The sequence below is a fragment of the Pongo abelii genome, chromosome 1, assembly GCF_028885655.2.
Source record: "Pongo abelii isolate AG06213 chromosome 1, NHGRI_mPonAbe1-v2.0_pri, whole genome shotgun sequence".
NCBI lineage: Eukaryota > Metazoa > Chordata > Mammalia > Primates > Hominidae > Pongo > Pongo abelii.
In genome coordinates this window covers 39,917,886-39,931,537 of record NC_071985.2, presented here as the reverse complement: position 1 = coordinate 39,931,537, position 13,652 = coordinate 39,917,886, and the positions used below count along the sequence as shown (strand labels likewise).

Sequence of the window (13,652 nt, the reverse complement as noted above, 5' to 3'; positions counted from 1 at the left end):
GTGGATATAACTATCAGGTTCTATATGGCCACTTTCCCCTTTACCAATGTCACCTGTGACATTGCAAAGCTGTCTCATCATTTCCAGTATGGATTTTGTGTAGGTATTCAAACCTCTGTGTTTTCTTAATTCTATCACACCCACAACTGATGACTCCCGAATCTGGTCCCACTCATCCTTAATATGCAGATTCTACTTTTTCTATAAAACCTTTCCTGATATCTCCATCCTGCAGCAATCTTTCCATGACCCTATCTCTGGGAACAACATAAATTAATAATACCTTATTTAGCTATTGAATGATCTCCAATTGTTACGTTGTAGCTTGTCTTGTCTCCTGTCCTGGGCACATAGTTGATGTTTAATAAATATTTGGTCAAATTGTCAATTGAGAAAAACATAGAGATAAGGCCATTAAAAGAATATGAACTGGGCAAAACTGCAACCACGCATGTGCATGTGCATGTCTTTGTGTATGTGCACGCTTGTACCTGTGCTGTCATAACAAAAGCTCTCTTCCATGTCCTTGAGAGACTAGAGAACTCCCTCAGTTCTCTAGTCATCTGTTCTAATATTTGAGCAATGGGTGCTCTGCCTCCTCACTAGGCCTCCAATGATTGGCATATGGCCGAGTCAGTGCTTGCAAGGAGATCTGGCTTCTGACCTCATCATTAAGAGACAATGCTTTCTTCTCTGGCAGCAGACATCTGCTGAACCTATTTCTGTTTCCACAGCAGAGAATTTATTCCTGGCTCTGTGGCTTGTCCAGCCCAGCAGGGTGCAGGTGAATTTGAGGGAATGGGAAAGAAAGAGGATTCTGGTGGTCTGATGACAACAGGCAATTCCTTGCCGATTCATCCTTTCATCAGAGTGACTTACAAGGTGCAGAGTTGACTGATTCATACACTTGGACAGTAAAAATTGTATGAACATAGGAACTAGGTCTCATTTTAGGTCCCCAATACTTAGTATACAGTCAGCACTTGATAAATATTTAAGGAATGAGTATATGTATGTGTGTGCTGGGAAAGTTTTCAGAGAAGCAGAATTCATCTTCCTCTAGAGATAAACTTTGTAATGTGTGTCAATGCCCATGGGCATTATTTGGGCTGTCTTAGGCTGTGATAAACTCCCCAGCTCCAGAGTGTGCAAACAGGAGGAGGACAGCAGCTTAGTCGGGGATGCTCTACCCAGAGAGTCTAGGCAATAAATGAGATGTTGTATCAATAGCAATAATATGCTATTATTCCTACTTTCAATACTAATAATAGTTACCATTTATTAAGTACTTACTTATGTACCATAATTAGCAAATCATATCTTACTTAATTATGATGACTATCAAAGGCCTTTCTACCCCTGAGGGCTGATAAATCAGGTCCAATAAAAATTTGCAGAGCCAGGCACAGGAGGAGGATGGAGGAAAGAAAAAAGGGGCAAGAAATACAGGCAGAATCACAGCCCTTAAATAACTATCAATTTAAAAAAGGAGACAGGAAACAAACTAGAATTCAAGGCAAAAAAAGATTAAGAACTAAGAAGAGTTGTAGACAAAGAGTTCTGGGAACAGTCCAAAGTGAGGAGTGATCAGTTCTCAGTGGGGGAGGAAATCTTAGAAGGCTTCCTGGATGTGGAATTTTTGAATCTATAGCATTTCTATAGGCGGAGAATGAGGAAAGGGCATTTTCTTCATCAACAGATCAGGATAAACGAAGGTCAGGAGTTTTGGAGTGAGTGTTACGTTAGAAATAAGTGTTTCATATGGTGTGGCTGGAGTGTCACATGGGTAGAAAGACAGATGTAGTGGAGGAAGGATAGCTTTGTGCTAGATCCTGGAATGCTTTCAATGATGGGCTGAAGTGTTTGGATTTTATTCTGTAGACAATGAATGTTTTTGATGAGGAAGCAGTATGTTTTATTGAGGTAATTCTAGAATGAAAGTTACATTGTAGACTGTCTTAGTCTATTCAGGGTGCTGTAATAAAATACCATAAACTGGCAGCTTGTAAACAGCAGAAATGTATTTCTCACCATTCCGGAGGCTGGAAGTCCCAGCAAATCCAATGCCTGACGAGGGTTCACTTCCTAATTCATAGAAGGTACCTTCTCTTTGTGCCCCCATATAGTGGAAGGGGCAATGCAGCTCTCTAGGGTCTCTTTTATAAGGGCACTGATTCCATTCACAAGGGCTCCACCCTCATGACCTAATCACCTCCCCCAAACCCCATGTTTTAATACCACCACACTGGTGATTAGGTGTCAGCATATGAATTTGGATGGGGACATAAATATTCAGACTATGGCAGATAAAGAATGATCATAGCTAAAATTTATTAAGTGCTTACCATGTACGAGCCACTGTTCTAAGCAGCTGCATTCTGTCTCGCTCCACCCTACTAGTGTGTGAAATAAGTTTAATAATTATGCCATTTTACAGATGGAAAAACTGAGGCATAGAAAGGTTAAGCCACTTTCCCAAGGCCACATATCTGTCAATGGGAGACCCAGGAATCCAACCTAGAAGTCTTCCCCAGAGCCACTTTTAACTATCCTACTGCACCATCTCACCCTATCCTATCACAGTTATACCTGGGTGGAAGGCTGAAGGCCTGAACTGAGATCACAGAGGTGAATATTTGCTTGTATTCGCATAAAGAAATACCATAATAAAAGTGGTCACCTATAGAGGGCAATGTCAGGGTCAAGGGACAGATAAGGAGTAGAAGGAGGTGACACATCTCAATGTATGCCTTTTAATATGGTCCTTTTCTTGCCCATATGAATGTGTTATTTATTCAAAAAACAAGATGACACAAAAGAAATGGTACATGTTAAAAAGCTAATTTCAAGGAACAAATGAAAGTGCATAAGAGCTGGATGGGTTTGGAAGACAAATTTAACAGACAACACAAACAAAGCAAACCCTGGAGTTACTCACTTGAGTGTTTGGAAGATGGTAGCCCATTAGCCTAGCTGGGGAAAACAGGAGAGTGGGTTTGAGGGTGGCCATAACACATTCAGCCTTGTTTGTAGGTGACAGTGGGCATTTGGATGTTGAGGTTGAGCATGATAACCCAGGTGGGGTGTTGACTGAGGAGATTCTTATGAAGATGGTAATAGACCCTGTGAGTAGATAGTAACCTTAAGGAGAGAGTAGAGAAGGAGAAAACAAGAGAGCAGATGACAGAGGTTAAGGAAATCTGCACTAAAGGGACTGCCCCAGAGAAGCTAAGATGGAGACTGTGAAGCCTTGGTCAAGGTCCAGGATGGAGAGATGAGTACAGGAAACAGAGGGAGCACAGAGTTTCCAGAGGAGGGGAATGATTTCCTGGGGTCTCATGGGTTAGGACTGAGACAGGTTTGGGGATCAGAATGCTGAGCTTCTGGAAGAAAGGAGACATATCAAAGATATTGAGTGAGACCGTCCAACTGAGGGGCCCGTTTTGGGACATCCAAGACCCTTTCTCCCAGTTCTGTAAGAGATAACAAGCAAGGTGGACACTGTCTTCAGTCCCTACATGTCAGCCAGTGTAGATGTTCTGTTTTTCAGGGAGGTGTTTTTAGACAACATACACCAGCACCCGAGGGGTTAAAAGGGAAACTGAGGCAGACAATCCTAGAAAGCTTCTCTGATTTTTTTCTGTCATCACCCATTCAGGATAATGGGAATCTATAATTTGATGTTTTTGTTTTTCATTCTTCCTTTCTGTCTTTCCATCACACACATCAATGCAAACACAATTTCACACACACACACACACACACACACACAGACACATATACACACACATACCAGGCAAAAACGCACAAGCGTTTTTCTGGATAAGACTCATTACTGCTCTCTGGGAGGGAGGGAGAGCAGAGCCGAGGAAAGGAAAGAGATGCAAGCCACCCTAGCTACTTTCACTCCCCTTTAAGGCTGCATGGTTACGGTCCTGGGAAAGAAAACTCCTGCATTCCTCCCCTTTAATTGGGTTTATTGTTAAGGCACTGGAGCAGCTAATCCTCACAGACCTGTAGGAGCTGGAGTGGGAGCCCAAGCAGGATTCTTCCCGAGTCCCTGGGTAAGACAACCCTGCTTCTTTTCTTGGCTTTAGAGGGTCTCCTTGCTTAGTGGGAAGCGTGCAGCAACTAGCGAGTGGATTTGAAAAGCCACTTTGTAAGCAACTTGGGCATTTATTTCAGCCCCAGTTCCAGTCTTCCCTGACTCTTTTGGCATCAAGGGTAAGTTACAGCTGTCTTGGCAAATAAGTCTGAATGGGAGGTCCGGGTGGAGCCATCTGTCTGTCACTCCTGGGCTAGCTTTCATGGAAGCCTTTTGCCCTTCTGGGCAGGGAAAAGGGAGAAAAATATCTTTATGTGCCCCTCCTGCAATGCCTGCATTCTAGGGACAAGGCTCTGTGCCTGGAGGGACTCCATCCATCTGCTGGGGTGTCAGGACCTCCAGCTCTCTTGCACCCCTCCCTCCTGCTCAACCTTCATCTCTTAACCTCTCTGACCCCATCCATCAAATAAAGTATGCCCTCTCTGCCGACCTCTTTGGGTTATTGGGAGGATAACAGAACCAATGGCAAAAAGATTTGTAAACAGCCTGTGGCTCTGCAAGCCTAAGGAAGACGAATCAGCCTCAGTCTCTCCTGGAGGGAATCTGTGGACAGGCTTCAGGCTCCCTATCCTCAGCCGCGTTAAGATGCAGAATGCAGCCGAGCTATCGCTGTCAGTCACAAGACAGCTCCTTCACCTTCCCCAGGGGCGCGTCTACCTCCTTTCTGTTTTTAAACTTCCCTAGTTTACCTCTCAAGTGAAGATCTTAAAAGGAGGTCTGGATTCACCACCACCACCACCCCCATCCACACCATGGCCCCTTCTCTCCACGTAACTTTGACGCGCAAACATTAACCCTGAGGCTCCCGGAGGTGGCTGCCAGGGCTCACGCTGGTCTGGCTGCAGTGCTTGGCTGGCTAGCCTCTTGCTCTGGAGTCAGATAAATTGATCATGAGGAAAATCTCTGAGAAGGGTCAAGAGAGTCAAGCAGATTCCGCCTTAGGTAAGAAGATGATCTTTTCCAGATCATAAGCTGAAGACAGAACAAGGTCCCTGTCATTCCTGCTGACCCACGCTTAACCAGAACCAAAGACGAGACCCAACTCTGAAACAGGCCGTAACACAGAGTGCTTAGTAATACCTGATATGGGGACCATACTTTACAGTTTATAATGTGTTTATAATTAATCATCTTTAGGACGATCCCATCAGATGATGTGGCATGTATTATTTCCCCCTTAGTATAGATGAGACCATTGAGGCTTAGAAGTTAAAAGGTTTGCCTGGGGTTGCAAAGCTGGTGATGGTGGTGGCATCTGAACCCAGATCTATTGATAAATTCAGTGAACTTTCCATGATGCTGCAGATTGCTCTGGTGTGTGTGTGTGTGTGGATGCTTATTAAGAGCACTCTTCAGAAAGTACTCTTTGGGAAAGAAGCTTGAGGTTAGAGTGAGAAATGGTTTGAGCTGGAGCCATGAGAGGCTTGGGGCAATAGACATGCTGTCCCCAGCCTCCATGCTGAGAAATCTGAGTGTTTTAGGGATTCAGCCCTTTAAAGATTGTCCGAGCCATGTGTTCCCAGGGGAATCAGTCAGACATCAGGATTGCATTACAGCATCATAAGGATGAAGGTGGAGATGAGTGACATCCCAGCAATCGCCACCAGGAAAGAGGCAACAGGTTATGTGGTACAGTGACGAGAAGACTAGCGTTGGAATCCAGTTCAGTTGTATCATTCACTATCTGTTTCATGTGGGGGATTTTTCTGAACATTTATACTTATCAGTACCTCAGCTGTAAAATGCCGTTACCTTGAAAGGTGGCCGTAGGGCATTAAACAAGATAATGCATGCAAAGTGCCTAGCGCGGCGCCCCACCCAGGTGCGTGGTCCAGGGCAGCGAATACTATAAAGCCTGGGAGCGATTCTACTTGGAAGTGAAAAAGCATCCCCCTCTAAGAGAAGAGCGCCTCCCTCGCTCCCTCTCCCCCATACACACGCACACAGGGCAAGAAATAAATTGCCACACGAGTGCGCGCGAGTGGCGGCGCCCAGCCGCAGCCTGCCAGCGCCAGCGAGTGAATGAGCTGCAGCATGAATGAGGGGAGCGGCTGAGTCTGCAAACAGGCTGCGTGCCTGGCGCTACAACTGCAGGCGCGCCGCCACGGTCAATGGCGAGGGGGTTGGGGCTGAGTGGGAGCGGCTGCCAGCAAGAAAGCAAGCTGAAGCAGGCAGGGGACTGCACGGACTATCCATGATTGTCAAACCCATATCCTTGGAGGAAAGGCTGGTAACTCAGAGCTTCCTGACACAGCCCTTCGTCCTGAGTTCAGCCTGTCCTTCCTTTTGTACTCCATCCCTGGTAGGGGAAAGATCCTTCCTCTCCCCTTCTGGAAGCCACAGTAGAGTGCCTGGCTGGGACAGTTAATAGTAATGAGCGTCCAACCTATACAAAAGAGGCACCTCTTGCACGGGATTAGGCTTGAAGGCGGTGTGTGACACACAGTCAGTGTTAACCTTGAAAACTCCTTAGAAAAGTGCCCCAATGGAGACCCGCATATCACCTATGAAAAAAACCAACAAACGTATTATTTCCTCTCTTGTTGCAACAGTTCCCTGTTTTCTTGGTTGAGTACCAGATGAAGTAGTTGGCTTGCATTCAGGGCTAGGATGTATGAAAAACCATATATCTTTAAACACTTTAGAAACACAGTGAGATGAGATGCTCACACTGTGAAAGGCACATGGGAGCTGGAATCAGCTGAAGGAATAGCAGATTCCTGTCTCCTGTCCTGTGCTCACCCTGTTTAAGTCCTTATTGGTTTCCCTTTCTCTTTCTCCAGTACTTAGTGTTTAATTCATGTGCCTATAATGTGGACCCACTGCATGGCACTTTAGAGGCTTCAAACTGCTTTTGCACCCATTGAAGCATTAGCCCTCCAAAGGAATGCTGAGAAATAGAGCAGGGATCATTATTCACATTCAGCAGATGACGAAACCAAGGCCCAATATACTTAGCAGCACACTAAGAATAAACAGCATACCCTGCTCTCTACAATGTCCCGTGTGTTGACCTCTCAACTACCGCATGAAGCCTTAGAGAATGATCTTCACATCCTCTGTAAGAAGCACACAATAAACCATAAGCAACACATAAATTATGGCTTGTCACTGCAGCAGGAGTGATTTTGTTAAACTTCAATGTAGGTTTGCGCCTTAAATAAACTGCGGCAACAATTGAAAAACCTTCTCCCTGGGTCATTTTGTGAACAGAAATTGGCATGCAGAGTTGATCTTTGAAATGCAGAATGGCAGTGGCAGAAGGGCTGGGAAATGGAGTGGGTGGTCCTTGGAGTTTCTGTCCAGCCAGAAGCTTCCTGAAGCCTTTAGGTTCCAGAGCCTGGGCTTTGGCAAGCTGATGAGCCACTTGGGTTGCAACCCATGAACTGGGAATGAGTTCTGACACAGGCCCAGCCATTCACTTATGACACCACAAGGAGGGTGAAACTGTGACTGATGGCAGAGGGCTGCTAGAAATTTCATCTATCCCTGCAAAATATGAAGAATTACAAAGCATTAGAGATGGCCTAGTCTACATTTTCCAAAGGATGCTCTGAGAAACCCTAGATCCCCTGCACACTAATATTAGTGTTAAAGAAGGAAAAAATTTGGGAAATGCCAGATTAAACAGCATGTGTCCTTAGTGGTCCTCAGAGCCTTTAATAAGCTAATGTGGATTATGAATCTCCAAGAAGGGGGCCAGAGGAGGTAGCAAATCCACCCTGCTCACGGAGAGTCGCCCAGGACTAAGATACTGAAAAGCAAACTTCAGGGAACTTTAATCTAGTCCAATCTCCTCTGTTCACCAAAGAGGAGGAAACTCAGGGATGTATAGTGATCTGCCTGGGGCTGCACAGCTACTGGATATCAAACCAAGACTGGAACAAGTCTGGGTTCTTTCTAGTATTCTTTTAACCCAGTGGATGATATAAAGTCCAATATGGGCCAGAGTCTAGAAAATTGTGGGACCCAGCAAGAAAACTTCCCAACTTTTGCCTTTTACCCTTTTGTAACCAAGCGCTGATAGATTTCCATGATTCGGTGTGCCCCAGCCTGGAGGCAGAGAGCACATTCTTATTAAAGATGATCCAACTGATAACCTCCCTCCCAAGGCCCATACGCTTTTCTGAGTCATGCTCCCAAAGAATGGAAAATCCCGGAAGCAGAGACTATAAAGCAGTCTTAGGGAAGACTGATTCCTCTAAGGTCAGTAAAAGAGCCAGGCATGATCCAGAAGTCTCTGAGCCTGCTCACTATGCCCCAGAGTGATTCATGCCTCCTTGCTCAGAAGCCCCTAGTGACAGCACCAGCAAAAGGAGGGTGGCTCTGCCCATGGGTAGAATTGAGAACCATTATCTGTGAGCTTAAGACTGCAGAGGTGCTACTCAAAGATGCTCTCCTTCCCTGTCCCCATCTCCTCTGGTTTGTCCATGCCCAGTTTAAGAACACTATGATTGTTCCTACACTGTACACACATTGTAATGGATTGGAGTGGATTGGATTAGAATGGAGTGGAGTGGATAGGATTGGATTGGATTGGATTGGATTGGATTGGATTGGATTGGATGGAAAGCCTTTGAATTATAACATGATGCTCCTAAGACTCTGGATCACCTAATTAGGATTGCAACAGTTTTAAGCTATTAGCCCAGCTGATTTGTTTAATAAGCGCCTCAGGGCAGGTCCCTAAATGGCTGCAACTCAAATAGGAAACTTTGGGTATGTAGGCCACATGGACAGTGGGGCAGACATGAGAGTCCAGAGAGAGAATCTGGCCAGTGTGGGGTCATGAGGTGACCTGGTAGTTTTAGGGTATATGACCACAGTGAGGAGGCCACTGCAGACAAACCTTATCTGCCTGAGAGTTCTGTCTCGGGCTAGTGGTGCTCCCTTCACTAAATGAAGCTGGAAAAGGAGGAAGGACAGGGAAGCTCCATGGAAGGAGCACTTGCCTCCTGGGCTCGTGGCCCAAGCATCTCTCACCAGCTTCTCATAAACAGGCATCACACAGCCTGCCACTGGGAGCATGGAAAGGGTTGCACTCAGAGGCAGTGTCCACCCCAAGGCTGTACTGCCTGCCCTTTAGGAAGAACTTTCCCCTCTGTAGCCTCCTCCACAGCTGCAGAATTTTCCCCCAAGAGGCCAGGAAGTTCATTCAAAAAACACAATTGAGCACTAATCAGGAGGCAGGTACTGCACTAGCCCCAAGGGAGGCAACAAGATAGCCAAGGTCTTTGTCTGTGTGGAGTTACTTTCTATAGAGGAGATCAACCTCAAACAAGTAAACAGGGTGCTTTGAGATTGTCATACTTATTACAGAAGAAAGGACTGGCTCACCTAAGAGAGAGTGATTCTGGGTATGGGTAGACGCACTCTAGGTAGAATGGTCAGGAAGAGCCTTGTCTAGTGTCCCAGGGAAGTTCTTCTGACCAAGAACTGGACACAGATCCCATCCCAGGCACTAGTGTCCCTGAAATTATGATGACGAGAAAGAAGCCAAGCAGATTTGGCCTTCTATGGCCATTCCACCCTCTCCTGCTGCTGTGCCATGGGCAGAGCCTCACAGCAAGGACTATAGAGAGGGAGGCCCTGCTGTGGTCCTTTCCCAGGGCTCAGGTTTTCTTGCTATAGGCTCCTCTCTAAAGCAATATAAAGAATACATCCACCCACCTTCTATATTCATTTTAAGTCTAACTCCTCCACAATGCACTCCCCAATCAACCCACCCCCAAGCTTTTCTTTCTCATTCACTCATTTAGCAACCATGGGCTGGACCTTTAGTGAGTGCCAGGAACAGTAGTAGGTTCTAGGATTTCAAAGATGAGTAACACATGGTCCCAGTCCTTTAAGCAGACTGGCCTGCATTCTTAGCTCCTTATTTATATGTCTGTGTTTGGTCTTCATAACCTGATTGTAAGCACTTTTAAGGCCAGACTCCTATCATAGAAATGTCTATTTATAGCCCAAAGTGTATACAGGAAGTACTCAATAAATGCATGTTGAATGAAGGAGTATTACCTCCACAACTCAAAGATAGTTCCATGAGTAAGGTAATTTTCTTTGCTAGGAGCCATTTTTGCAGAATATTCTTGAGAATCTTGCTGTGCTGAGGAGCAAGGCGCCTGAACCAGCCATGAAGCCAACATCCTCCAAGTATCCTGAGCTACCGATGTGAAAAATCAGCCCTAAATCTCAGAGAAATCTGTGGCGGCTGCTCCTGAGCTTTGAAACCCAATGGAAATTGTTGCCAGAAATAGAGTGAGAGGCGGGGAGTACTTTGGAAACAAATGAGAGCAATATTGGAGCTTCAAGCTCCTTAGAATTTGTTTTCTTTTCCTCTGAAAAGGCCTAGATTACAGAAGTCAAGAGAGGAGGGGGAGGACTTTAGCAGAAAGAAGCAGGATGCAGCCATGGAAGGAACGTGGGCACCCCTTTCAAAGCCCGCTGTTCAGACCTCCACCACGCAGGGCATGGGAGTCTTGAGGCGATCACTCTGGTTACAGAGGGGTGGGAAGGAAAAGCCAAAGCTATGGGGGTTTCAGATCTGGGCCTTTGAGTTTTCCACATTGCACTGAAGACAGAACTAAATGGTTAGGAGTCAGTGTATGGGAGGAGGCGTGGGCGGGAAAGATGTTTTCTCATAGCCTAGCTTCGGCTAAGAATACTATGTTTTTAAAGCTATTTAAGAGAGAAGGGAAAGAAGGAACAGCGAGTACAGATCTGCTAATGAGGTGGTGCAGCCTCCTGGAGAACAGGCCGTCATTCCATGGGAGCTCCGGAAGGGGGAGTGATGGACGCCTGGCTCTTGGTCCCAGAGCTGGAAGGCGGCTCTTCATTGGCTGGAAAAGCAGCATCCACAGTCCTGTTGTTCTGTGGAGAGGGGAGAGAGCAAGGGTGGGGCAGGAACATAGGCAATTGATTTTGCTTTGTTAAATGTTCAAACCTTTGCCCTCATCCCCTACATTCAAGACTTACCAGCAGCAGTGTATCCGCACAGCAAGAAGTATTTTTGATGTCCCCTGAAGACTGGGTCAGCTAAATAAGACTCTTTAAACCTGATAAGATTAACATGCAATAATGGACAATCTCAAATTTAAAGCACCCCATTTTTCTTTTTGCAGCCAGTAAAGCGAGTGAGAGTTCATGCATTCTAGATGCCAAGCACCCTTATAAGTGGAAGCTGCTAGATTTGGGACTCAGGATCTACAGAAGGGCATCTGGCTAAAGATATCCCCCGACTCTTATATTCCATCTTCCTCAGAGAGATCTCCACCAGTCAGGGTCCATTTGTCTCCACCTTGTGTACTGTGCCCTCGAAGTCAAGTGTCAGCCCACCACTGCCAGTGAGACTTCCTCTGGCCAGTGCCTGCATCCTGAACTGCTGTGGTCCCTCTGGGCTGCCACCCTGCCAAGAAAAGCAGATCAGCAAATGGGCCAGAAGACCCAAACACAAGTTACCAGATGTATATTCAACTAGGTCAATCATGAAGGAGTTTCTCAAGTGCATTTTTTAATGATAAATAGCCACCAATTATTATATAGCCAGGTTGCAAGTTGACAGATTATGAAAATGTACACCAAAAAATGCAGCTTCCTTATTTCTTATAAATCTTTCTCATGAACTCCCATCCCATCAGGCAGCAAAAAGGGAAACGGGGAACTTTAAATTTGAATTTGTCCGTTGTAGCGTATAAATCTCCCTTTGGGTTTCAAGAGTCTCATTTAGCTGACCTTATGCCTTTCAGGAAAACACAGCTTGAGATGGCCTTTCCTCTTCCTGCTCTACTTCAAGGTGGCATTTTATGTTGTAAGGTATTTACTTAACCTTGTTGTCATACGGGAGAAGGGGGCCTCAGACTTCTTAGACTTATCAGGGACCCTGGATTCCACAGTCCTCTGGATCTCATCAGAAGCTGACTAGTGACCTCTGAAGTATGACTGGTCCCACTGGTTCACGGTGATCATACTGACATACTCTATTAAAGGCCCTGATCCCAGCTGTTTGCTTACCTGAAAAGCTCTGGTCATCACCATCTCTTCTCACCAACCCCAGCCAGCTGCTCTACATCCCCTCATAGAGCCATGAGCCACGATGAGCTGGTAAATTCTTAATGACAGGTCTTGGGGCAAGGGGGAGGTGGAGTCAGGGAGAAGCCCTGATTGTAGCTGTTGCCACTGTCCATGGTGTAAATACTCCTATTAGGCTGGGATTGATGGCTTATACCTGTAATCCCAGCACATTGGGAGGCCAAGATGGGAGGGTCACTTGAGCCCAGGAGTTCGAGACCAGCCTAGGCAACAGAATAAGACCCTGTCTTTGGAAAATAAAATAAAATTAGGCAGGCATGTTGATGCATGCCTGTAGACCCAACTACTAGCGTGGCTGAGGTGGGATCACTTCAAGTCCAGGAGGTTGAGGCTGCAGTAAGGAATGATCACACTACTGCACTCTAGCCTGGGCAGTAGAGCAAGACTCTGTCTCAAAAAAAAAAAAACAAAAATACTGCAGTACTCCTACTGTGGTCACTTTCTAGCTGCCAACATTAACACCAGAGAGGTACACAGCTGACTCTCATGAGCTGGCATAAGCCGGCCCTGGGGAGGTTTTGGAGTCTCTGCCCAGCATGAGGCACTATCTCAACTCACCTCCTCCCTCGAGGCCTCCCCATGATTCCTCACTGCCCCGTTAGATGTGGTTGCAGGCAGCGCTCCTCCTAGGCTTAAAGCCTCCCACCAGCAGGGTCCTGGTAAGCCACCCCATCCATGTCACCTGTCTCCCCATTCCTGACCAGATGCTCTACTCCAAGAGAGCGAAAGCAAAGATCTGTGCTTCGGAAAACTACACCATCTGTCTCCCCATCCCCTTTGCAGGATCCACTTGGACCAAAAGTATCCATCTTTCCACCTCCTCTTCCCCTCTGCCAAGAGTGTCTCTTGTATCATATTCTTCCTATTCCCCGGGGTCTAAGTCTCATAGTTGTGTTTTAATGGCAGAAGAGGTTTCCCTCTATTCCATGAAACCTATTTTACCACGAGTCCTCCAGATGTGGATTATCAGGAATGAAATACATCAATAAATGTCTCCAGAATATTATCTCTGTTACAACTGTTTATGATTGTAGCAGAACAGGAAAAAAATAAAAATAAAAAAGAAACAACTGTTTATCATGTGTATCAATGTCTCTGTGTGCACCATTTCATTTAACCTTTACCATATCATAAAGGGTTTTGCCCCCACTTTACAGATGAGGAAATAGATTCAAAGAGGTTAGTAACTTGCCTTAGGCAAGGCCATTTAACTGGTAACTAGCAAAGGTAGGATTTGAGCTCAGGTTGGCCTCCAAAACTATGCTCTTCACTTCATGCTGAATTGTAGAGGAACAAACTTTCTTTTTGTTCAAAGGCTATTATTAATAGAAGACCCCCTAGAGTCTACAAGTAGTTTTTCTCAAGTGGGGAAGGAAGGTCATTGCCCAAGAGGGGCAGCTATTAGGCATATTTTCCTATTTCTCCATCAGGTTCAAGGAGGATGAGGGAGAGGGTGCTG

At 45.8% G+C, this 13,652-nt stretch overlaps 1 protein-coding gene across 1 annotated transcript in view; it reads left to right on the top strand.

Moving 5' to 3' along the window:
• The first annotated feature begins 3,980 nt into the window (after positions 1–3,980).
• The window catches only part of CAMK1G (calcium/calmodulin dependent protein kinase IG), a 30,404-nt gene continuing 20,732 nt past the window's right edge, over positions 3,981–13,652 (top strand). The window contains exon 1 of the mRNA XM_002809509.5: positions 3,981–4,064. The gene's annotated coding sequence lies outside the window, so the exon portion shown is untranslated. The remainder of the gene's footprint in view (positions 4,065–13,652) is intronic.